This window comes from Rattus norvegicus, chromosome 6 (genome assembly GCF_036323735.1).
Source record: "Rattus norvegicus strain BN/NHsdMcwi chromosome 6, GRCr8, whole genome shotgun sequence".
Taxonomy (NCBI): domain Eukaryota; kingdom Metazoa; phylum Chordata; class Mammalia; order Rodentia; family Muridae; genus Rattus; species Rattus norvegicus.
In genome coordinates this window covers 33,906,049-33,931,656 of record NC_086024.1, presented here as the reverse complement: position 1 = coordinate 33,931,656, position 25,608 = coordinate 33,906,049, and the positions used below count along the sequence as shown (strand labels likewise).

Genomic DNA, 25,608 nt, shown 5'->3' with positions numbered 1-25,608 from the left:
TTCAAGATGGCCCATCCTGGGGGAGAGCTTCCTGGGCAATTGTCAGGAATGTCCTCCATGAGGAAGCACACGGACCCAGCAGGTGATGGATGGTCCAGAGGAGAAAATCTCTCAGCTCCCCCATTTGCTCTTCCCCAACCATAGCAACTCCAGAGGCACTTGGCTCCCACTCACAGTTGGCGCAGTAGGAGAACCAGGCCATGAATCAGGAGTGCTCTGGAGAGTGCTGGAGTCATCAAGGACTAAAGGACTGTATTCAAAATCAGTGCCTCCATCACTGCCAAGGGCCTCAGCTGTACTGGGGGTTGAGGGGTGGTTACAACCTCACCCTCTTCAAGAGGCTCCCTGGCAGTGATCTTACAAACCATCTTAGAAACTGATTAAGGGTGACACCCAACCAGCCAAGTCCCAAAATGTGCCCCTGGGTTTGTTCCATTGTCTTCTTCTCCGTCACGAGTGTTTGAGTGCTTGCTACAAGCTAGCCACAGTTCCCAGAGAGTCTTGCCTTTCGTCACTGTGTCCTCACAACTGTATGAGTTCAGTGCCATAATTGTTCTTATGTAATATCTGGGACGTCCCTTGATATTCAGGGTTACATGGCCAGCAAAGGGACACCTAAGGCCTCCATATGCAAGTCCTGCATTTGAGTCGCGATACAATGACTGCTCTGATTAGGGTAGAATCTTCGATTCTGTTGATGAGAAGGAAGCAGTGGGGGAGGGAAGATACAATATCCAGGTACTAGAATCTTGTCTTCTACCCAAACACACCCAGCCAGGAATACCTGACCCGGCAAAGGAACCAACTTCGTGCCCCACCCTTACCTTCCGTCAGAAATATGCTGAGGGTATGCTTTTCATTCCCTCAAAATATTAGGCTGGGGAAATTATATTGGGCAAAATATATTGCGCCCGTAATTCATATTAATGGGAATTCAATAGTGGCAACTTGTCATCTGCTAAGATTAGGGGAGAATGTTGAGAATATTGTATTATAAAGGCATTAAAGCACGTCGTGAATTAGACTTCATTACAGCGCATCGTGTTCCTCGTAAATAATTGGGGAAGTTAACCGGTGTTTGAGATTGGGGCTGATCCGTTTCTGAGACCCCAGCCGTTTCCCTCACCAGGCTGACAAAGTCTGTCGATCTGACAGTCCTTCAGGGGAGATGTGCACCTGGCAGGTCTGCAGGCAAAATGAGCGTTTTGCTTCCTCCCAGCAGAAATTAGTAACTGCCACATCCAACACTAGACTATGGGTTTCTCTTGCCAAATCTTCCCAAGTCCAGATATCTCATGTCCCTTGCCTCCCATCCTAGAACAACATTAGTTTCACGGTTGGCATCCAGGTGGGCTCTGAGAGCGTCACAGAGTTAGCAGCTGCCTCTCCACCACATGCCCACCTCCGGGACCCTGAGTTATGAAGACTTGAGATCCAAACAAACCCACAGGCAGGCTATCAGTCATGTACCAGCAGCTTCTCCATCCCTGGAGGACGGACTCTGGTTGGCCAACACCCGTTTTCTGGTTGCTCCCCAGCCCTGCTATCCTAGCCCACTAATCCCTGGCTGTCCCTGTCTATGTGCTTTGATCCCGTAGGCTCTGACTGAAAGGTGGCCTGAAGTTTCTCAGGATGCTCCCCTGGGATCCTCAAGTTTAGCTCAGGCTCCATAAAAGATACCACATGACTCCATCAAAGACAGGCATAGCTCCCTGGATGGGACCAGGTTCTGTCCTTCATTATCAAGTCCACGAACTTAGGTTGGAGCAGAGGTGGACACCCATAGACAGCCTGCATGGAGGTTAGGAGAGGGAGTCAAGGCTGTGCACTCATCACAGTCTTCGGTTTTCACTGTTCAGAATACACTCTGATTGACATCCTAATCCAGGGGCTCCAAGAGATCTGGGTCTACTGTGAAACAGAAGGACACTGGTAAATGGCACATTTCCACCTTGTCGTGTTGGTTGTCCCACAATTTCCCCCTTGTCTTTTGTCTGATGATGTGCCTGAGGGCTAGAAAAGGAGGAGGAAGAGAAGGGGGAGGGGAGGAGGAGAAGGGGGAAGGGGAGGGGGAAGGAGGAGGAGGAGGAGAACGGGAGGCAGCATTGATGCCTGGAAGGCAATCAGGTCCAACAAGTTATCTGTATATACACATAGCATGAAAAGATCAGTTGGTCAGCCCACCACATCAGCCAGGCCCAGTGCGGATGCCAGTTGCACACCAGTTATAAACATTAATTAGTACACCTCTGTCTACACAGTGATGGGTTAGCAGCCCTGACCAATCAAATGACCCAAGCCTGAATCCTCATTCTGTGTCCTCTCCATGTGACTTTAGCCTGTTAATTTCCTCTCTCAGCTGCCCGGTTTCCTCTCCTCTATAAAAAGAAATCACGGTCCTGCCGGTTCCGTTGAGTTGCAGAGGTTCTTAAATAATTTAGAGCTGTGACAATAGTGTCTAAGATGTGCTCTGTGCTCTGTTATTTTGACCATGGCCTTCTTTGTGTGACCTTCTCCTCTCAACTCATCTGTCTCCCTCCAGAATGTAGGTCCTTGAGACAAAAGACCTTGTCTTCGTAGGTTTTTGAATTGCTCAAACCTCACACTTGCCTGTCAGGCGCTCGGTAAATATGTGTTCAATGATCACGTTGAATTGTGGGTAGAAGGTGTAGTCATGGAAATTCATTCGACTCACACACACACACAATAAAAAATAGCTATGCACTTCTGAAGTTGTATTCAGCCTTTCCTCGGTGGTGGTCTCATTTCTGAGCAGCTCCATGGCTGCCTCTTGTTCTCCCTGTGACATCATGGTGGCGGCAGCCAATTTTCTACAGCTAAGTCAAATCCATACAGGAACACACATACCAACACCACCTGGTTAAAGGAATCCCAAGCTAAGGCATTTTTCCAAAGCAACTGCTATACTCCCATGAAACGAGGGGTCACCCACTCTCTCCCCCATCTCAAATCCAGAACCTGTGTCCTCAACAATCCTCAGTTCTGACCCATGTTCTGTGTTAGTGGTTGTGATTTTAGTAGTGTGTTCTTCTTTTCTTCTGTCTTGTTATGTAAAAGCATTTACCAAGACAGGTACTGTGTCAAGAGCTTTACACATTTCGTCTGAGATCTTACAACAAACCAAGTGGTGAGTGCCCTCATTAACACTGAGAAACCGAGGCTCAGAAAACCTGGGAGCTTGCTCCGTGTTGTAGCTTTAAATACATGGGACATGAGGTTTGAACTCAGAATAAGTCCCTCAAACCCCATGATTCTAGTTTCAAAATCTTTTCCCTGAAACCCATCCAAGGTAAAATGCCCAGAGTCCAGCTCTGTGTATCACCCTACACTATGGTTTCCCACTATATGCCTGGTTCAGGGACCAGGCCTGCTACCCACCTAGCTATGTAATCCGGAAGGCATCTCACCTTGACTCCTCCTACTCCCTTTCCACCCTCACTTTGGCAGGACAACCTCCACTATTTCAGCAGGCTGTCATCCATTCCGTTTCTCCTCCTGCTACGCAGTTCAGGTCCCCGCTGTGTCTCACCAGAGGGACAGAGAGACTCTCCCAGCTTCCTATCTTCCATCAATCTTCTTTATCTCCTAATTAATATATTTGCACTCACATCCCTAAGCCTTGTCTCTCACCTCTGCCCAGGCACATGCGCACACTCAAACGCACATGCACACATAGACCCTCCCAGCTGGATACCAGCTGCACGCATCCACTTCTCGCACAGGTGAGCCGTAGCAAACGTGTCCAATAGAAAGATGTGAGGTAGAGCATATGCCGAGAAGCACGTAAGTCGGGAAGCCTGGGTTGGTTGCTTCACCGTCCTGCGATCTTACTCATCTCAAAACCGAGGAAGTTTGGGTGTATTCAAGAAATGCTAAGCAAGGGGCTGAGGATTTAGCTCAGTGGTAGAGCGCTTACCTAGGAAGCGCAAGGCCCTGGGTTCGGTCCCCAGCTCCGAAAAAAAGAACCAAAAAAAAAAAAAAAAAAAAAAAAAGAAATGCTAAGCAAAAAGTGGAGTCTATCACTGGGCCAACGGTCAGGAGACAACAGCTGGTGGTGCTGGTGGTGACTGTATGTGAGTTACAAGTCTTACCTTATGAATACATTCCTTTGAGAGGCAGACGTCTGAGAAAATGGAAGGCGTGAGCATTCAAGGACTCGCTGGTGCTTCCTGTTCTTGGGATGGCATCAACTTATCTCTTGTGCTACGGTCCAGCCCCACGCAGCTTTGGCCTTTCCTAGTTTACGGCTGCTCTTTACTCTGGTCTTCCTCTCCTAGCCCACCCTGTCTTCCCTTCTACCGTCTTGGATTCTTCATCTTTTTCTGATTTCAACCAGCCTCCCTATTTCCGTCATTTAGCAGGTTACCACAACTGACCTCTAGGGGCTTGTGTGAAATCAGCTTTAATGCTAGAGAATGACTTCATTTGTAGCATGGAGACACTTTACACAGTGGGGACACACATGCACACCTATGGTGCCAACAAAGCATGGAGCCCTTCCTTGGTGCCATCGTTCACCAGCGGCCTCGTCCAGGAACGATTTTGCCTCGTCTACCTCCTCCTCCTTCTCCTCCTCCAGCCTTCCCACCTCAGCAGTTTGTTCATCCAAGCAGACCACAAAATGAGGAAGAAAAATCTTTTTAGACTGGAAAAAAATAGGGCTGCTGCTGTTTTATGGTGGGGTGGTTTATGGTTTTCAAACATTTTAATTAGTTTCATTTTTTAATATAAATGCACCCTGATGTTTCGTGCAGGAAGGGCACCATTCTTAAAGTCTCCGAAATAAAGTAGGAAAGTGATGGATTGGCTATTAAAGCGTCACACTCAGATGTGTTATTATTATTATTGTTATTTAACATTTCTAAGCCCCAGCACTGAGCTAAGAGTAGGTGAGAGGGCCCAAGGTTCCTACAGTTCAGGGAATGGAGTGGAGGGTTTGGTGGGCTGGCAACAGCTTTGTCAGCTACCTGGGTTGTTTCCCACCATGGGGACCTTCTCGGAATGCCAAATGCCGATGGAGGGAGGTCTGCACTCCACGTTACATCTGTGTCCACCTCACTTGTGAGTTCGCTGAGGTCTCTCAGTGCCCAGTCTCACTCAGATAAATAACAGAGCTGTATTTTAGGGTGAGCCCCTTCCAAAGAGATTGGACTCATCTTTCTAATAGTTAAATGAATGACAAAGTGGAGTGTGGGTGCTCCCTGTGTGGTAAATGGCTACATTGTAGTAGATTAAATATTAACCGCTCAAGCTTCATCCACCTAGGATCTTTAGTCATGACCTTAGTGCGTCTACCCTGCTGACCTGGCTCAGTGGTCAGGCCCATCTTCCTCTAAGCTTTGAAAACCAGAAGGGAGAGTGCCCCACCACCCTCCTCTCTCATGCATGCTGTTCCCAGGACTGTCAATCACCCATCAAAGGCTCACTTTCAGATATTTCTGTTAGAGCTGGGGTTTTGACAGGTCTAATTGAGGCCACACCTACAAGGCTAGGCCTTCTAAAACAATACAAGTGGACTGATGTATTCACTAATGGAAGATACCATGTACAGCCAGAGGCAGAGATTGGAGTGAGGCCATCAAAAGTCCAGGAACTTCTGGAGGTACCAGAAGCCCATAGGAAGAAATCATTCTTCCTGAAATCTAGCCTAGCCAACTCCTGGATTTTGGACTTCTGGCCCTAAAGCCATAAGAGAACCAACCTCTGCCCTTTGAGGTACCCAGTCTATGGTCCTTCATTGCCCAAGGTCCTCCTGAGTGGGGCCATGAGTTCAAGCCCAGAGCCAATGGCCTGCAGGCCTGCCCACTGCTGGGTAGAAAGAAAACACCTTCAGCCTTTCTCTTCACGTAGAATGTTTTCACTGTGTGCTTCCTGGAACATATGAACTCCAGTCTGGCAGCCTTCCAAAGGGCAATTAAAACAGAAAGAAATCTGCACCACTAGCAAATACCCCTCGCTACCCACAGCAGTGTCCCTCAGGAAATGCCGAGGGCTTGTACACCACCTCTATGTTCAGAGTCTGCCAAAGGGTACGGAGTGGGGAGTCAAGGGTGAGACTTCCCCACGGCCTCCATTTACAGCAAGCCCTCAGTGGGATTCCTTGCTGTATCAGAGAAAGAAAACGAGCATCGCTAGTCTTGGATGCCCTTTTGAATTGGGAGAGCCACCAAGGACGTTCTTGAAATCAAAACACCACAACAGACCAAACAAAAAGTCCAACTACTGACCATTTTCCTCTTGTGACCATGGTCATTCATAAGAACATTCTCTCCGTCACCATATCTGCTTCTTGGTATCATTGGAATGGAAAAAATATTTTATAATATATATATAATATATACATGGCAGACTGTGACTGTGACACTCTTTCCGTTAAGCATTTGTCCCGAGTGGGCTGTTTCCAGCTGCTCTACTGTAGTTACCACAGGAAGTACGTCCATGATCCAGAGTGAGCCCTCTGTGGTGCGGAAGGCCTTGGCATACCCACATACCTGCCTAGAGGAAACTGGACCCAAATGTCAGCCAAGACTTACGGGCCTATGGCAGAAGATGTGGGATTCCGAGCAGACTTCTGCCGACCCCTAGCATCTGTGATGCGGCTTTACCCAGTGCCCCTGAAGTCTGGGCATGGAATTAGAGTGCAGTTGACTTGTTTGCCCAGCTGCTGCTGAACCCGGTGCCGTAGTAGGGCGGTCGTCATCGCCACTCGAAGGGTATTTGTCTTTAGTCACTCAGGGATAGCCAGCAGAGCTGTGCACGGTGCCCTGAAGGAAGGCATCACACGCGTGCACACACACACACACACACACACACACACACACACACACCTGCTTTGCCCATTAGGGGTTAGAATGCAGAAGCCCTGGGTGTGGGGAGGCCTGCATTTGCACAGCATCAATGCTTCTCAGCGTTCACACTGATAATTTAAGTATTGGAGGTAATGTAATGATTGAGTTTCTCTGGGGGACAGTGAATTTTGTCCACACTGTTAATTCCAAGCTGACCAAACTGAAGCAAAGCTTTCAATGTGCTGTGGGCACAGAGGCCAGAAGAATTACCGGGGTTAGGGGATAGATAAGAATTCGAGGAAGGAGCATTTTGTCTAGAAAGAAGATTGGTGTCGTGGTTCAGTCAATAACGTAGTTGCCTTGCAAGGGTGTGGTCCTGAGTTAGGTCCCCGGAACCCACATTAACAAAAGAGGACATGGTGGCACACACCTGTGACCCTAAGCAGCAGAGATGAGAAACAGGAAGAACAATCCCTGGGGCTCACGTTCCAGCTATACCCTCACCTACCTGGCCAGTGAGACCTTCCGTCTTCAAAATCAAGGAGGGCAGTGCTTGAGGAAGACTACCTGAGGTAGTCCTCTGACATGCACACACACGCTTACACATATATATGTCTGCATGCATACATGTGCATGCATACATGTGCACTCTTGCATGCATACATGTGCACTCTTGCATGCATACTTGTGCACTCGTGCATGCACACATGCACTCACACCAATATACACCACAACACACACACACAACACACACACACACACACCAATATATACACACCACTACCACCAGAGGAAGACACACGTGCCAAAGATGCCAAGCAGGTCCTCAGCGAAGCTCAGGAATGAGGGAATAACTGGGCTTAGTCAGCCTAATCGGCAAGCAGCCGCTCTAGGAGGGGAGCCCGGAAAGGTCAGGGCGCTTCTCCCAAGTGCTCTGCAACATGGCAGCTGAGATGGGCGTAAGAAAGGAGATAGATGGCAGGCAGCAGGATCCCTTCCTGAAAGATTCTTGGAGTCTAGTAGTGATAGCGACAGCTCACTGCTAACCAGGAGATTTATGTGACAAGATTATCGATGGTATTAAGCACATTTAGAAGAGAGGATTAGACCTACTTCTGGGTCACTTCGATGCCACCAGGCCCCGGTCTGGCCAGTGTGTTAACAGATGGATGGCTGACTGCTGGCTGCTGGCTGCATGGAGGTGAAGCTAAACATTTGCTCAGTCACAGGAAGGGGGCGGCTCAAAGGAGTTCAAAGCCAGGGGGCGGGGGGGGGGGGGGCGGGATGGCTAAGTTCAAACCCAAGGGAAGGCTCTGGCTTCAGTCTTTGCCAATGCTGTCTCTTCCACCCCTCTCTCTCTTCTCCCCAGCTTCTCACTCCTTACCCACCCCTGCCAGCCTGCCCAGATTCTTGGCTTAGTGAACTCCCTCACCAAGTGGAGGGACCCATATGTAAGTGGGAGCAAAACGTTGGGGGAGGGGACGGCAGCATTTGGGAGGCTTCAAGGAGTGACAGGAAGGAGACAATGCCAAGCCACCAGCCGCCCTCCCAGAAATGAACTTCTAGCTAGGCATCGAAGCCCTCAACTCGGGAGGAGGAGCGGCTTTGCCATGGGAAAGAATTTAAAATTAGACCAAGCACAGAGCTCAAGAGGATATGCGGCTGAGGCCACGCCTCGTGACCCTCGGGGACAGTGGCTGACATGTGGCCCCCATAGGCTTCTTCCACCTTTTGGCCAGCTAAGAGACAGAACTCTGTGGGACAGGATGGGGACAACTGACCCTCCCCCAACAGCACAGACTTGGGGGTTGTTAGGAGAACTCATGAAGTGACTGTTGAGTAGGACTTTCACGGGCAGTGACCTCAGGAAACCTCGGGTTTATTTTTAGATGTACCAAACTACATGCAAAATAACATTTGCCATCTGAAAGGGTATAGTGCAGTATGTTGAGAAGGTCCCCATGACTGAGGCCACGACTGCTGCCTAGTTCCAAGCGATCTTTTTACTGAAAAGGAAGTTCTATCCACAAGGTGCAGCTGTTTCCCAGCTCCTACCTTGGTGGAAGGGTCCTTGCTGTCAAAAAGCATTATGTGGGCTTGGGGGACAGCTCCATGGAAAAAGTGGCTACCCCACAGGCACAAGTACCTGTATTTGACCCCCAGAATTCATGGTGATGCCTCTGCCTGAACTACCAGTGACAGAGACAGGAGACTCTTGGGGCTACCTCAGACTAGTCAGAGAACCTGTCTCAAAAAACCTGTTCCAAGAAACCCCTCCAAAGATTGGCTTCAAGCTCTACGCATGTGCTTGGACCATAGACACATACAAGTGTGTACAAGCACGGGTACACACACACACACACACACACACACACATGCACGCATGCACACGCACACACACGCACACACATACACATACACCCACTTACATGCACACATATACACACACATGCATGTACTCACGCACGCGCACACACACAAAGGATCATGGACTGGCCTCAGGAAATAGTCACTTAGCCAATATGATGAGGGGATAATATCTTGTGCTTGAGGCATCTGCTGCTCCCCTCAGTGTCCTGCAGCCACTCGCCAGACGGAACATCGCTCTCTTAGCAAACATGATACTACATTTAGTCTAAACTCCACAATCTCCTTCCTCCCTGTGACCCCAGCCCCTAAAGCCACCCCTGTAACAATGAGCCTCAGTCACATACACCGGACAGAAGGACACCAGACCACTAATTTGGTGGCTGCTCTGTCCCCTCTCATCGTTTGGGGGACAGAGCTCCTTGTCCTCATGTTGTCATACGTTTGATTCCCTGCACAGAAAGATGTAAAACTCAGACCCGAAAGAAAAGGCCGTTCATGTCGCTCCTTTTAATTAGCCGCACTGTTAAATGGCTGCAGTTTTGCACGGCGCTTCCCTCGCAGCATGCTGAGACTCCAGTGGTGCTCCTAACCCAAGCGTCTCTCCCCTCCTCTCTCAAAGGCCAATTTGCTCTTTTTTTTTCCCTAAGACATTTTCCTTTTCCTGCTCTGCCGTTTGGAGAGATTTGTGTATATAACAATGCTGTGTTCACAAAGGTTAGTGTGTGGTGTGTGGGGACGGGGGCGCCACTAATCACTGATGGAGGGGGACAGGAAGGATCCATGACTCTACCTCATAGTCTGAAGAAATCCCCCCTCCTCTCGCTCTCTTACAAGGAGACAGGAGCAGGAAGACCTCTCCCTCTCCCCCTAGCCTCCCTACCTCCACCCCCATCCACCCTCTGCTCCCTGGTGGGACCTGGAAAGATCAAAGGGACAGATGACAGTGCTTGGTACCCATTTGTCACTCCATTGGAGGGAACCAGTCGCAGTGTTAACCGTCAGGCCCAGTCCCATGTTTCATGAATATTTTAGACTGTTTGCTGGCAGAATTCTAACTGCACCGTGTCCTCGGCAGCCTACGTGTCCCCCATATTCCAGAGTTTAATCGGAGCTCTGGGGGAAGGAAACATTCACCATTAGCTTCCTTTATTATCCTAAAACATGCCGGCTAAGCTGTTCCGTGTCCAGGGTCTAAAAGTCTGTGTGGTCCTCCTCAGCGCTGCTCCTCCTTGAATCCTGACACGTGGGAGGGCAGGGGAAGTGGCTTTGTTTTTATTGATTGATAATTTAGGGGCTCAGGATGGGACAACCTGTATGCTACACACTCTCTCTCTCTCTCTCTCTCTCTCTCTCTCTCTCTCTCTCTCTCTCTCCCTCCCCCTCCCTCCCCCCCCTCTCTCTCATCCCCCTTCCCAACCCCTGGAATTTCCCCCCCTCAGGTGGTTTCTAGCAGGTTTTTTTTTTCTGGATTCGTTTTCTAGAATGGCTCCTGCCCTGCCCGCTACACCCAGACCATACCTGTCCAACATTTCCTACGGTGGCCCACACAGCCTATCAGTGTCACAGTGACCTCTTCTAATTTGGCCCCCATTCCTAAGAGTGCCCCCCAGTGCCAGAAAGTTCCCATTTTCATGTCACAGGCTCTATACTCGTTGGGGACAAAGTCCAGAAAAACCGACTTGTCAAAAAGACAAATGTCTCCCCCTCCTTGTCTGAGGGAAAGGCACCCTGACACAGTTGGGGATAGGCCTCAGTACCACAATGGCCTCTACTTGTCCCACCCTAGTCCACAGGGATACCCACACACTGGGGGTCTTGTGGGCATCCCCTGGGGGACTTAGTCCTTGTAGCCATGGGCTACACTAACAGGGCAGTCTGTTGGCTGTGTGTGGTTTTCTCTTCACAGAGATAGTGGTTCTCTCAGCCTCTCCCCAGACTTCTGCCCTAGATGTCCCAGTTGAGCACTGTGACCCAAGTACCCTCAGGCCCCTGAGGGGTTCATCTCTTAGGCAGACCTTCAGACATACCAGCCGTTATTGATTCTGCTTCTCCAGAACTGTGGCCAAGATTTGTATCTTTAACCAACTCCCCCAGGACCTCTTATGCACTGAGGTTTATATTCAGGGCTCGTCCAGACCCCACTGGCAGAGGCAGAGAGATCATAACTGCACACACACACACACACACACACACACACACACACACACACACCACCCTCCCTCCCACCTCCAGGGAAGCCGGCTCAAGAATGCCCTGGGTAGCATGGCGAAGGGGAGGGCTGTGCCTAAAGGCAGGTGCTTCAGGCTCTGGGTCTCCAGCAATATCCTAACTACCCACATTTATGTCCGCCATGGCAGATGGTTTAAGGGTCTGTCTCCTGGTGTCCACCTCCTGGTTACCTGCGAACTCCCAGACTCAAGGTGTGTCTTATTCATCCTCCTGGCCCTGCTGGCTTTGAAACATTGAAGGTTCAATAGTAAATGCCTGCCGAATTTAATGTAATCAAATTGCTGGGTTGAGGCAGAAAGTGTGTGTACTGGTAGACATTGGTTCCCCATCCCGGGCCCAGGACTGGGCCAGGAGAAGGTAAAAAGGGCCTGACCTGCAGTCTGAAGACCCTACGCCTCCCCTAGTGAAAGAAATATTGATTCTGCTGTTTGTTTTACAAGGAAGCTGTCCCTACAGGGACAGCCAGATCTGGTGCGAGTGAAATGGAAACTCGGAGGAAGGCTGGGCTTGTAGCTGAACTATTAATAGGACTGCCCGAGCCCTGCAGTGCCAAGAAGAGGCTATGTCTGTGTGATGCCCCTAGACAGTGGCTTGGGAGGGCAGAATTATTGGGGGTCCTGCCCTCCATGACTGTTCACCTCAGTTCTGCTCTTTTCTGCAGTCCATGGTAACTTCCTTGACAGGATGCTTTAGTTGGGAGCCCAGGACCCCAGGCAGGAGTACCTGCCACCAGTTTGCCATATCAGAAGGGTCAGCATGCAAAAGGCACATTTGGGATCTGAAGGTGGCCAGGGTTGGGAAGCAAACTTTTTTACTCTGCCTCGGAGGAAATTCTGAGTTCAGCAAAGACGGGCCAACTCAAACAGCTCTGAGTACTGCACAGGGTGGATGTTAACTCTGCCACCCCAGGTCTGAAGATCTTCCCCCAGTTTAAGACTCAACGATCTTTAGAAGGGGGTGCTGATGACATCCAAGAACAGGGCAGAAGAGGCTGCTAGGTACAACTCTACAGCGCTGTACACTTAACAGCTCTCAACAGCCATGCTGGTGCCTACCATATTATGACAGCCTGCAGAGGCACACAGCTGATCGTGGGAGACCTTTGCTGTTCTGCTGAAGAAGGGCTCCCTGTTTAAACCCCTCCCCTTAAAAGACCACAAGCCTCTATGCCAGTGATTCCCAAGCTTCCTAATGCTGAGTGACCCTTTAATACAGCTCCTCTTGGTGTGGTGACCCTGCCCCCCACCATAAAGTTATCTTGTTGCTACTTTAATTTTGCTACCATTAGAAATTGTTATACATTGTAATGTGATTTGTGACCCTGTGGGAATCACCACTTACAGGGTGAGAGCCACTGCTGTACACAGCATCTATGGTGAGCCTGTCTGGGTAGCGGGGTTGTCTTACACCTTTTTTATCCTATATTTCCCTTACAGTTTACCTGCCGTGGTACCCGTGTCGTAGCTCATATTCTGAAGTTGGAATGCAACACTCTAGGCTCTGGTTTCTCTACAAGGCCCTGGTTTGGCTTGGCCCTTTTCCCTGCTCTGTTTGCCCAGCTCTGGCTTGTGTATTTGTGCATTTCATGCTCTGCCTCCAGATTTCCCCAGTTTGTTTCCTGTGGGTTTCGATTTGGGTGTTTTTCATATCTATCCCCCCCACAAAAATATGTGAACTGCTATTCAAGACCTTAAAACTCAGGAAGCCTGGGGTGCAATAAATTCCATCCACACTCCAGGCACGTTGCCCAGGCTCCACATTCCTTTGCAGACCTATTAGAAGGTCTGAATGTGGCCAACCCTAAGCTGAGATCCCCCACCTACAGAGAGGCCAGACTGTCTCTCTAGGCCTGGACTTCGGGGGCAGCATCTGCTGTTAGCCCTCCAGCAGCCCAGTACCCCTATAAGTCCTCATGGCTTCAGTGGCCTATGCCCAGAGCCAGGCTAGCAGGGCACACCATGCAGAGTGAGCAGCAAATCGAAGTGTTCTTTATTTGGGGAAGGGTGGTGGAGCTCTAAGAGAACGTTCATTTGTTTATGCGGACTCTACATAGGCATCTCCTCCTTTTACTGGGCATTAAGAACTGGAATGGAACCAAGCCTCTGCCTTTGTACTTTCTTGATACTACACAGAGACAGATACGATTTTAAAAAAAAAAAGCCAAGTCTAGCTAAAAATACATACTGCGTAGTTCGACATAGTGGCTTACGCCTTTAATCCCAGCACTCAGAAGGAAGAGGCAGATGGATCTCTGAGTTCAAGGCCAGCCTGGTCCAGAACAGCCAGAGCTGCACAGAGAAACCCTGTCTCAAAAAAGCAAAAACAAAAAAAGTACGTACTGCTCTTGTAGAGAATCCAAGTTCAGACCCGATCACCCACACTAGATACCTCATAACTGCCTGTAGCTCCAATTCCAGAGGACACAGCGCCCCCTTCTGGACTCTGTGGGTACCTGCGCTTACATGTACACATACAAACATACGCATGTATTTTTTTTTTAAATAAAAATAAATCTTTTTAAAAAAAGGAACTCTCAGGAAGATGAAATATTAACCCAGGAAAAGAAGTTAGAGATGCCAAGATGGGAGGTCAGTTTGAGACTTAACAGATATCAGAGTTGTCTGTGTGGTAGCCACGCCCTGGAGCTATGGCAAAATATCTTAGGCTGGGTGACTTGTAAATCACATACATTCTAGAAACCAGAGAGTCCAAGATCAGGGCATTAGCACAGTTAATGTTCAAGAGAGGCCCTTTCCTTCCAATATGGTACCTCCTGGGTATGTCAAAACCTGGCGTAGGGTCCTAATCCTCTTCAGGAAGGCTCCACACTCCTGACATAAGCACCAACAAAGCCCCCATCTTCACACACTGTCGCCTTGGAGTACGCTAGATCTTGAGGGGAAGCACTCAGACCACGGCCCCAGTGAGCACGTGTTAGGCTGTGCCAGGCTGTCCGCTGAAAGAGACAAGGGCAAAGCTGGACTCCATTCATCCCGCCTCTCTGTCATCTCAGCTCTCCCTGGGATCCACACTCTGCTTTCTGGGCAAGCCATGGGGCTCAAGAGCACTTGTCATACTTCTCCCACATGACCCCATGACCCTTCATAGCCCAATACCCTCCTGAAGGTTCCCCTTCCTGCTACTGTTCTGCACTCCTCACCCAGGCATTGTTTCTGGGTCTCTCTTCCTACTCCTCCTACAGGGAAGTTGATGTGTCCCTGCTCGAAGCTTGGTGTGGAAATTTGGCTCTTGACCCCAGAGATATCACTTTCCCTCTCCCCCACCCTCTCTGTCTGTCTCTGTGTTTCTGTCTGTGTGTGTATGTGTTTTTCTGTCTCTGCGTGTGGACATGTGCCTGCATGTGTAGACCAGAGCTCAACCTCTCCTGTGTCACCCCTCTGGTACCCACCTTGCTTCTTGAAAAAGCAGGGCCTCTCACTGGCCTAAAATTTACCAGGCAGGATATGCTGGCTGGCAGCTGTCTTCCCACCCCAACCCCCAAAAGCCTTTGTGTCGGGGGAGAGAGGGGAGGGGAGGGAGAGAGGGAGACAGAGAGGGAGAGAAAAAGAGAGAGACACAGAAAGAGAGACAGGGAGAGTCAGAGAAGAGGGAGAGAGAGAGGTGGGGGGAGAGAGAGGTATTTTACCATTTAAAGTCCTCCTGACTCTTCGGGGACATTGTTTTTCCAAATCAAGCACAATGGCCTTTGGATTCATTGTGGAATCACAGGGAAATGACCAGGTAGAAGCAGGCGAGGACATTTAACATCCCCCAAATTGGAAGTTACTTCAGCTTTCTGGTGGAAGGGGATTTCCAGGAGTCCTTGGCTGGACAAAGAACATTCCGATCCCCAGGGAGCCTCGGATGGAGGCGTCCGGACTGGTCAGTGGTTTCCACTCTCTGGTTCAAAAATGCAGAAAATCAGTCACAGCCCTGAGTTTTCACAACAAACCTGTGTTATTCAGACATGGGGGCGTGGGCGGGCTGTGGATTAGATTTCTTCCATTCTTCTCCGCCTAAAAGACTGGCAGTCCACATCAGAGATGAACATGGTCGTTTTTGGGTGGTCATACAGACCCTTCTCTCTCCTTGAGGCCCTGTCTCCCCAACGTGCCGGGGTGATCCTGGGTCCCCTTGAAGAGCATAGTTTTGGGGGTCTCTATTTCTTAGGGTGGGGTGGTGTAAAAAAAATAATAAAGTCCATTTTTCTCTCAGCCCCTGCTCCCAGAATGATGACTCTGAGACCAATTATTTATTATAAATGCCTAGGTCATAGCTTTTGCTTACTTTCCCTGACCAGCTCCTAACTTATTTAACCCATTCAAACTATTCTCTGTCTACCACCTGGTTAGTTACCTGCCCCTCAGTCCCAGACTGCTTCTTTCTTCGAGTCTCCTCTTTTTGTGTCTTCTCAGTCTCTCCCTTGAATCTCTCCCTAGTCTCTTCTCCATTCTACCCCAAGTTCAGATCCCTCTTGGTTTACGTCCTTCTCCCCAGTGTTCCCAGGTGAATCTCTTGCTTATATTCTATTTCCCAGAATCCTCTCTCTTCCTGCCAGTGTCCCACCTCCTATTTCCTGCCTCAGCTCATTGGCTATTGGCTTTTTTATTGACACGTGATACTTACAAGAGATTCTCAGAGTGGTACATCCCACTACTCCTTTGGAACAGTTGTGAGAGGGAGAGGTGCTAAGGGGGCACTAGGAGACAGGAGGCCAGGGCCAGGATGGTCCAAGGAGTCTGCTGCCTGCATAGTTGTATCAACACACAAAATTCAGACTTTGAAACACAGTGAAAATGATTCTAGGATGGTTTGAATATGCTTGTCCCAAGGAGTGGCACTATTAAGAGGTGCGACCTTGTTGGAGTAGATGTTGTCTTGTTGGAGTAGGTGTGTTGTTGTGAGCTTGGGCTTTAATAACCTCACCCTAACTGCCTGGAAGCCAGTCTTCTCCTGTTTGCTTTTGGAAAAAGGGGTGGAATTCTCAGCTCCTCCAGCACCATAACTGTCTGGATGCTGCCATGGCCCCACTTTGATGCTAATGGACTGAACTTCTGGACCTGTAAGCCAGCCCCAAGTGTTGTTCTTGTAAGACAACATACGTTGGTCATGGTGTCTGTTCACAGCAGTAAAACCCTAAGACGGGCCCTGTGTGCAATTTTTCCTACTTAGCTTAGAAATACTGAATTCCAGAAAAGGAACCTCGGTTTAAATATAAGGGACAGGAGAACCAGGCTGCAACTGAGACACATGTAATCCCCTAAATGCTTATTGTCCATAAATAAGCCTTCCTTTGAGGGTTTTAGAAGTCTCTGATAAAGGAGAATTCAGGCCTGATACAAGGCACCAATACCTTCCCTGCCATTTCCTCAACTGTGGGCTCAGTGCCTCGGTTTCCCTAAATGTGAGAGGCAAACAACCACCTCTGCCCTACCTCACAAGGTAGTAACGAGATTGGAATGAGAGGCTGTGGGTCGTAGCCCTTAGAGGATGGTCCAAAGGAGAAGCCTGCTGGTAAGTGCCTCAGACCCTGGCATCGACAGCATCCGAGCTTTCCACCCAGCGCAAGTAACAGTCGCCCTGTTACTATACTAGCCTGACCTGGGAAGGGTGGGGCTTCAAGAGCAGGCTTCATGGAACACGCAGCAGTTAGACTGTATAGCGGGACAATCAGCCATCAGAGGGAAGGGCATCTGCATCTGGAACCGATCGATATTCCCCCAAATTAAGACTGTCCTCAGACTTCCTGCCCTGGAACTGTTGTCACCCTGGACCCAAGACTGGGGACATTTCATTCCAGCTGGATGGTCCGTATTCCAAGGTCTCCAGAACTCACAGCAGCCAGCGCTCTGCCAGGCAGTGCCAATATCTTTTCCGATTGTCTCTGTGAACATGTCAAAAACTGCCTTCCGATCCTCCCATTCTCTGCCTGCCTCTCCTGCCGTGTTCTGGCCTCCCCTGATTTCAGCCTCCAGGAGTGCAATTCTTCCTGCTGCCCTCCATGAGGAATTGGTGGAACAGAAAACGCAGGAAATTAATGTCCCAGCCTCGAGGCTCCACACAGCATTAGATGGAATTAGAGTAGGATAATGAGTTGATACACATACAATGCTGTTGTTCTTTGATTTTTTTTTTTCCTTTCAAAATTCATGTAGTGAACACTCCTGCCATTCCACACCGTCTTGGGCTGGAAGCCTTGCTATCGTCCTGAATGAATTTACATACCAAATGGGTTTTAATTTTATATTTTCGCTTAAGGTCAGGACATTTATTTATTATCATTATTTATTACTGAAGCACGAGTGGTTTTAATTATTTTGGTGTCCCTCCTACAAAGCGGGATTGCCGCTAGCTACGGAACATTTTCCGTTTCCGCTCACATAAATAATATAGTTTTTAATTTCATGAAGATTTAGTATTCATCTGCTTTGTAAATTAAAGTCATCGTTTACCACAACAGAGACGGAGTGTTTGGTATGTCCTGGTAGGTAGACTTCCTCTGCCCATCACTTTTCCTAACTTCGGTTTGCCGGTGAGCACCTAGACAAGAGCAGGCCGGTGTCACCCAGCACCGGGAATTCATTCAGATGTGCTGAAGTCATTCGACCTCATGAGCTCTTACATCATGGGCTTGCCTCTGCCGAGGTTCTCCGTTCCCTCCCATTTCGCCTCTCCATCTCGTCTCTGTTGGGAAGGCTGTCATACCAATAAGTTGTGTGTTCTTGGATCATGGCGAGATGGTGACCCAATCATATGGCGACTCCATGACCGTCCTTGCCGACGCATGACTTTCCTGAGGTAGCTTCCTCCTCAGATGCATCCGTGAGATGTTTGCGTGCTTGATGTTGTTTGTGACGAGGACATTGTTTCATGCCACTGGGTTTATGTCTGCTGCCAGCATAGCCTCTGGAACATACAGGCTGTTTGTGGTTGCCATGGAGAAGAGATGCTGATTGGTGTTTTAAACTGTGCTGTGTGTATGATAGAATGCCCTCACCCACCAGCCGGGCAGCAGGCCTGTGACAGGGCAGCAGTATCACACTCGGGGGCTCTCCCAGGGCTTCGGGTACCCTCTGCTTGGACACACACAAGAAGCTGTCCCTTAGGGCAAACATCCGATTAAAAGCATATTAGATCTAAATGGCGCCAGCTTCATTCTGCAGAGGTTTTCTTGAGTCCTCTTCCAGTTACCAGCGAGCCCCTGGGAGCTTCAGTCTCCAAGCAGAAAGCCTGTTTCCTAGTAGCTGTGTCCCCGGGGAGAGGATGAGACATCCTTATCACCTGAACATCTTCATGCTCATGTCAGAGAGCAGCAGACAGAGTTACTGGCAGCCTCCTGGGGATCTGTCAAGGACCAGGCCAACTGTCCTTGAACACACCAAAGCTTACGTATAAACAGAAAGCAGGCCTCCTCATGCTGAGTCATCCTTCTGCATCAAGGAGAAGAGGAAATGAGTTAGTGTTTAGGGGAGCACACTGCTGTCAGGCATCTCCTTCTGAATAGGGGGCAGAGCATCTCCCACGCACAATAGCAAGACTTGTCTCAGAAGCCAGCTTCCCAGGAGGGTGTAAAGAAAGAGGAAATTGCAGGTGCATACTTTAGTCCCCTTTCAGATTTCCTGCCTCCTTACCTTGGTGCTGACAGAGAGTCACTTGTGGACTGAATCAGCCATCTAGGAGCCTGGGGGCCTAGCGCGTCTCTACACTGTTTAGAAACCAGCAGGACTAAGGGCAAAAGAGCCTCTTCCCCCTGAAACAGGAAGTGAAATACCACTGAGAGTTGACTGGCTCACTCCATTGTACAGAGACTCTACTTTGGGGAGGCGGGGTCCTTGTGGAGCACAGAAGCAGATTTAAAGTAGTCAGAAGATACTTTCAACCAAAAAAAAAAAAAAAAATGCAATCAGGCATCTGTAGGCCATTTTCCCTATAGATCAGATGAGGAGGTTGACATCGCTGGGAAGAGACAGTGCCCCCTACTGCACCCTCAAAGGTACTATTTTTGCCACTCTGCCTCGTACCACAAAGGCCCTGTAATCCTGCCATGGAGATAGACAAGCCACAACAAAGGTCAGAGAGCAAAATAAGGCCACCTATAGCTATGGCGACAGCTCCAGCAGACATCACAGCTATCCTAAAGGCAGACAGAGGAGCGGAAGGACAGCATGACGGCTGGGGAAAAAAAAAAGTCCACCAAGCAAGCAGGAGCAGAGGGTACTGCTCTCTGAGAAAGATGAGACCATACGAATGGGTGACAGGGGAAGAACTGGGGCTCTAAAATCCTGGGGGAGATTTGGACCAAACCCAACAAGGGAGTCCCTGTTAGGGAAAGCAAGAGATGAAGAACTAGGGCAGCGAACTCCTCAAGGTTGGGTCTCAAACTCACCAGGACTATTGCCCATTTCTAAAACAAGAGTCTACAAGGTTCCCTCTAGCCCTGACCTGAGATGGATGGATAGGTAGGTTCTTCTATAGACTGGAGTCCTCCTCCTGCTTCCTTCCACACCCCTGCCGTACAGCTCAGGGCTTTTATACCCTCTCTGGAATAGTTCTTGCCTGGGTTCTGAGGTGCAGAATGAGGCTCTAGTCAGTGAGAGAGGAGGCCGGGCCGCTCCAGAGGACGCGGATCTGGAAAGAGCATCCTCGGCAGCGATCAGCACCAGACTGTGCAAGCGAAGCCGTAAAGAGGAGCAGCCGTGGCGGTGGTTGGCATTTGTTGCCTCTTTACTACCTGCCAGGTGTGAGTAAGTGCCTCGCACGTATTAGCATTGAATCCTGCGGGCCAGGTGATCATCACCACTATTTTAAGATGAAAAACTGAGGGTTAGGGGAATTTTTCTTTTGGATCGGATCATCCGTAAGGCAAAGACCCTTACAAGAACTTGAACTCAGGGCAGACCCGATCCCAGACAAAGTGCAAATGCTTACCATACGCAAAAAATACATACAAATTCGAGTGACTTTCCCTGAACCGTAAGAGCACACGCACTTGCTTACACAACCATGCACAAGCGCACACACCCCTTCCTTGCTTGAATTCGCATCCCATGATGCACAGGACCTCTGCAGCCAAGCCTGGCTGTCTGAGAGCCATTAGCGCCACACAGTCACAGAACACAAAGATCATTGCCCCTCGCTGGTATCAGCTGGTAACAGCATCTGCGGCAGAGACGACTCTGGAGGCACATGGAGACTCGCAGCCTGCAAATCCGTGGGAAGGCTTCAGCTTTGCTGTTTTGATATGGTAGACAGGGTCCCATCATGTAATCCAGGCTGGCTTTGATCTCATGATCCTCCTGCCTCAGCCTCCCACATGCTAAGCTAATAGGCTTACACCACCATACCCAAATGAACTGGGGCCTCTTACCGTTCTGAGAACCTGGGTTACCCTACTTGCAGTTTGCGTATGGGGAGCCTGATAGACCACAATGGCTAATCCTGAGCACTACAAGGTGTCTGGTGGCTCATGGGACAGGAAGGGGGACAGGTAGCATGGGAATGAAAATGCCGAGTGTGGCATGCCACCCCTCAGAAGCTGCCACCGTCCACCCACCGAGCTTGCTTAGAGAAGGGCCCTAAGAAACCTTGGCTCTTATCCCAAGCATCCTTCCCAGTTCCAGGGTTGCTCATTCCTGAAGCTGAGGCCCTGGAGCAGGTGGAGGCAGAGAAAAGGGCAATGCTGATTTCCATTTGAAACAGTGAAGCTGGCATCAGGGACGCTGGCCTGGCCTCCAGCTGCAGGTTCAGGGCCATGGGCGCCCCTACCTTGCCTGTGTCTTTGAGTGCGTTCTTAGCTGCTTAGCATTTCCTATTAAGGGAAGAAAATAAAATGGACTTCACGAGGAGCTACAAAAAAAAATGTCAAGGAGCTCTTCAAATGAGAAAGCCAGGGCCTTTTTCATCAACACTAACAAAGAGGACAAGTCGTGGGAGGGGGTGTCTGCTTCTGTAGCCACACTTTCAGGAATCCTCAACTCCTAAAGCAATGGCGTAGCCTCATATATGATATTTATAGTATACCTTAATATATATTTTGTATGTTTAAAATATTAAAAATAATGTTTTATACATCATATTGTAAATGATCATTATTCCTAACAGTCACTATTGATTTTTACATTATAAGTAATTATGATTGCCTATATTCTAAACTGTGTGTGTGTGTGTGTGTGTGTGTGTGTGTGTGTGTGTGTGTGTATACCTGGACACAGACGATGCATTTTAGAAAAACATATGACTTCTAAATATGAGTGCCAGAACTCCTCTCAATGGCAAATGTGGGTTTTTTTTTCTTCTTCTGGTACCCTCCATACTGTAGCCAGAGAGAGTGTGTGTTTCTGTCTGCCATTTTAAAATAAAAGACACAGGATCCTGGCCTCTGTGCCCGCACCTAGATTCCATGTCCCTCACCCCACCACACGGCTGCCTAGCATAGCTCTGTGTTCAACCTCAGCTGCCCAGGTGCCTCGTTCCGTGGCCTTCCTTTTGGGTCCCTCTTATGTTCTGCAGGCATGTACCACTTCAGGCAAGGCAGCACACTCGCCCGGAGATTTTCTCCTATTTTAAGTGCAGGGTTAGGGGAGAGCTGAAGAGGGAATTTGTTCTCACATCTTAGCTGGAATGCAGGCTGAGCTGGAGGTCGATGACACTGGAATAATTGGAGGTAAGAGCTGTGAGGCCATTAAGATAAATTTTTGACATAAAAATGTAGGCTGGTTCATAAAAGGTTGCAATGACAATAGGTTATAGTGACAACTTTTCAACAGTTGTATAAGCCTCCAGATGGAGGGGAATGTGGTGTGATGAATTATGGGCAATTGGGATAACGTAGCCTCCTTTTATAGGCATGGATGTAAGGAGGAAACAAGGTTATTCAGACTGCCCATATTAACTAACATCATTGGGGAAGCATGGGGTAGAGAAAGAGTGAGCACATTATAGGCTTAGGGACTCCGCTCCCCGCGCTAAAATGCCTTGATCTTCCAACCTGAGCTCACAGCTCAGTTCTCCGGTCTAATGAGCATCTTTGTCAGCCAAATATCAAGGCTGAACCTCTACACCCTGCTGTCAGGGCCTTCCGAATGAGGAGGTCCTGTTCCACCCCCACCCCAGCCTGGCTGTTGTGCAGTTTTGCCCCTGGCGTTAAATAGCCTTTCTTGACTCCCAGGTAAGACACATGGGGACCCTTCTTATAAAGTGCTCTCTGGATAAGAGTCTCCTGCCCAGAGAAAAGGAAGCTTCTTGGGGAAGGAAAGAGAAAGACATGGCTCCCAGGAAGCCCACACACCTACAGATCAGCTCTCTGCTCTAAGTCAGCTAGTAGAAGCCACCAATGCACCCCCGACCATCTCTACTAAGAATATAAATGACTACACGGTGACCATCACTGCTTACCCACAGTGGATCCAGAAGTCTGTAAGCACTTCTCGGAACCTTGTTAAAACTCACAATAATCCTAATGTAGATATTGTTACCCCATTTTACTACTGAGAACATTGAACCCTAGAGATGTTAACCTATAGCAAGCAAGTATGCAAATTGTTGAAGAGTTCAGACTGCAGTCTGTGCAAGCCCCTGACCACTCATTGAGCTACAGTGACCTGTGAATACTTACACACACACACACACACACACACACAGAGAGAGAGAGAGAGAGAGAGAGAGAGGTGGGGAGAGGAGGAGGAAGAGGAGGAGAAAGAAGAGGAAGAAGAAGAGGAGGAGGAGGAAGAGGAGGAAGAGGAGGAGGAAGAGGAGGAGGAGGAGGAGGAAGAGGAGGAGGAAGAAGGGTAACATCAACAGGCCTAAAGCATTTATGAACACCTAGGACCATTGAGGTGTTCAGCAAATGGGAATACAAGATTTGTTCAAGTGATGAAGTTCATTTTAAATAGGTTTTGGATAGGAGGAAAGCGTCCTTGATAGCCTAATTTCTGCACTCAATGAGTGTGAGACCCTGAAAGGCAGCCTGGTTCCTGGTTGAGCTAAGGCTGGAAACCCTGAAGACCCTGAAGGGATGAATGGTAGGCACTTCTTTGCCTGTTCCCCAGTACCAGGCCCCTGTCACTAGTCACAGCCACCCCCATAGGTCTGTGGTCATCAGTCACTAAGGGCAACACTCCAAGCCCCTCCACATGTTCAGGATGTGACCTGTGGTCATGTAGGCTCAAGACAGATCTCCATTTTAATGAGGTACCTAAAGACCTGGAGGGCTTAGCCAATGAATTTCCCTTCCCTGCAAAAGGTATTTAATCTCAGGCCCACCCTGAGAAGTAGGGTATGGTTCTACACATCCACTTTCCACCATGACAATAAATGCCTTAAATCCGTGGACTGCCTCTTTTCATCGGGATCCACAGTGGAGAGCCACAGAGAAGGCCTTCGCCTACAGAGCCATCCATCTAGTCTCCCATAGAAGGCCTCTCTGTGCCCCCAGCCACAACCACTACCAAGCCCAAGCCTGCCACAGTCAAGGCAAAGACTCTCCCCATGGAACCAGCCAGAGCTCCACCCTTTTCCTCCCAGCCCCAGGCTAGATCTGGTCTGTGGGCCCTCACTCTGTTCTCAGCTCTTCTGTGACATCCTGCAGCCTCAGCTTCCTCGTAGGCCTGGGGACCCCCAAGCTAGCTCCAGCTGTCCCCCACATCAGACTGTGCTTCCCCATCCCTGGAGTGGTATCCCGGTGCTTCCCTGCAGCAACAGTATGGGATAAGTGCAGTCAAGTCCTGCATCCTGCATCCTGCCTCTCTGAGCAGCCAAGCCCTTGGTAGAGCAGAAATTGGACCCAAAACCCTACAAACAAGTGTGCTCTGGGTGTGTAAATTTATATATGAATGGCTTGCTAATGGTAGGAGATGAAATCATCTATGGGGCTATAAGAGAGGAAAGTCTCAGTCAGAAATGGCATATTGGCATATATTGTGTGTGTGTGTGTGTGTGTGTGTGTGTGTGTGTGTGTGTGTGTACACATATATGCACTTTTTTCCAGCTCCTTAATCTGTGTTTGCCATGGGAAAGCATGCATATTTGGGGTTATAACACGCCATGTTTGTGATGCTGAGGGCTCCTCAGGATCCTGCCTAAGATGAGAACAGACTCCTTAGGACCACTTTGGGCTCCCAGGTGGGAGTTGGAGACACAGCTGGAGTCTGTGAAAGCTGACCTACTTTCCCTACCTTGTGATTGCCTTTCACCTTCTATGGTTCTGAAAGGACAGAGGAGACCATGTGAGGGGTACTCTGGACTCTGAGACAAAGTGTAGAAAGCCTAGTGTGCCTTTCCACTAAAGCATCCCAGTAGTTAGCTTCTCGTGCAGACCTACCACACTGGCTGACTTGGCCTAACATGCATGAGACCCAGAGTCACTTTTCTATGGGATCATGCCTCTTGAATTCCAAGTCTTCCAGAGGCTAGGACATATATGGGTTTCAGTTAATAGCTACTGCTTCTGTATAAAGCACTCCAAGAAGCTGTCAAGGTCATGGCCCTGCAGCCAGAAAAGGGTAAATTTCTAGAATAGAGAAAGCAGAATCCTGACTAACATCTCAGGAAATCACACATACACACACACACACACACACACACACACACACACACAATATTAAATTAAGGAGCTAGTTGTATTACAAGTGTATTCCTGGTCCTCTGTACCTGGACAAGCAAAATGCCCCTATTCTAGGGGTTCTGGAGGCTTGCCAATCTGCATCCTACCTCCCTGCATTGAAAGCAACCAGAGCCCAGGGCCTCTCTATCTTGACAAACTAGGGGACAGCTGTACATCCAGTCAGTGAGACCTGACATCCTCCCCAAGTCTGAAGGATCTCCTGAGTCATACCCTCCCCCAACCTCAGGGCCCATGCAAGGCAGGCAGGCAGGCAGGCCTTTATCCTTGGGCTTTTCTTAGTAACAGCAGTGGCCGAGCTGCTCATGGCCTCCAGAAGACTCTGTCCTGGACAGCTGAAGGCTGTGCCTGAGTCAGCGAGTCCACCCAACCTACCAGCCCCCACCCCCACCCCCCTGCTGCCCCGGATCCCATGTGAGGTCAATGGAATACCTTCACCAGGAAAGCAGGAAAGCCAGATCTGTGGCTTAAAAGAAAGGAACCTCACAGGACAGCGATCCAAGGTGAAATGTTGATGTAGATGCCGGTTCTTACTCCCAGTGGTCTGGGAAAAGTATGAGGCGGGGTCTCATAGGACTCCCG

At 49.3% G+C, this 25,608-nt stretch overlaps 1 protein-coding gene and 1 long non-coding RNA gene across 8 annotated transcripts in view; one reads left to right on the top strand and one right to left on the bottom strand.

Annotated features, from left to right (window-relative positions):
* The window catches only part of Klhl29 (kelch-like family member 29), a 304,134-nt gene that overhangs the window by 178,399 nt on the left and 100,127 nt on the right, over positions 1-25,608 (top strand). The gene's annotated exons all lie outside the window — the stretch shown is intronic.
* LOC120103500 (uncharacterized) lies at positions 13,375-22,810 on the bottom strand. Its single transcript, XR_005505754.2, has 2 exons — positions 15,055-22,810; positions 13,375-14,364 (listed from the first exon to the last, which is right to left on the bottom strand). It is a non-coding gene; the product is annotated as an uncharacterized LOC120103500 (long non-coding RNA).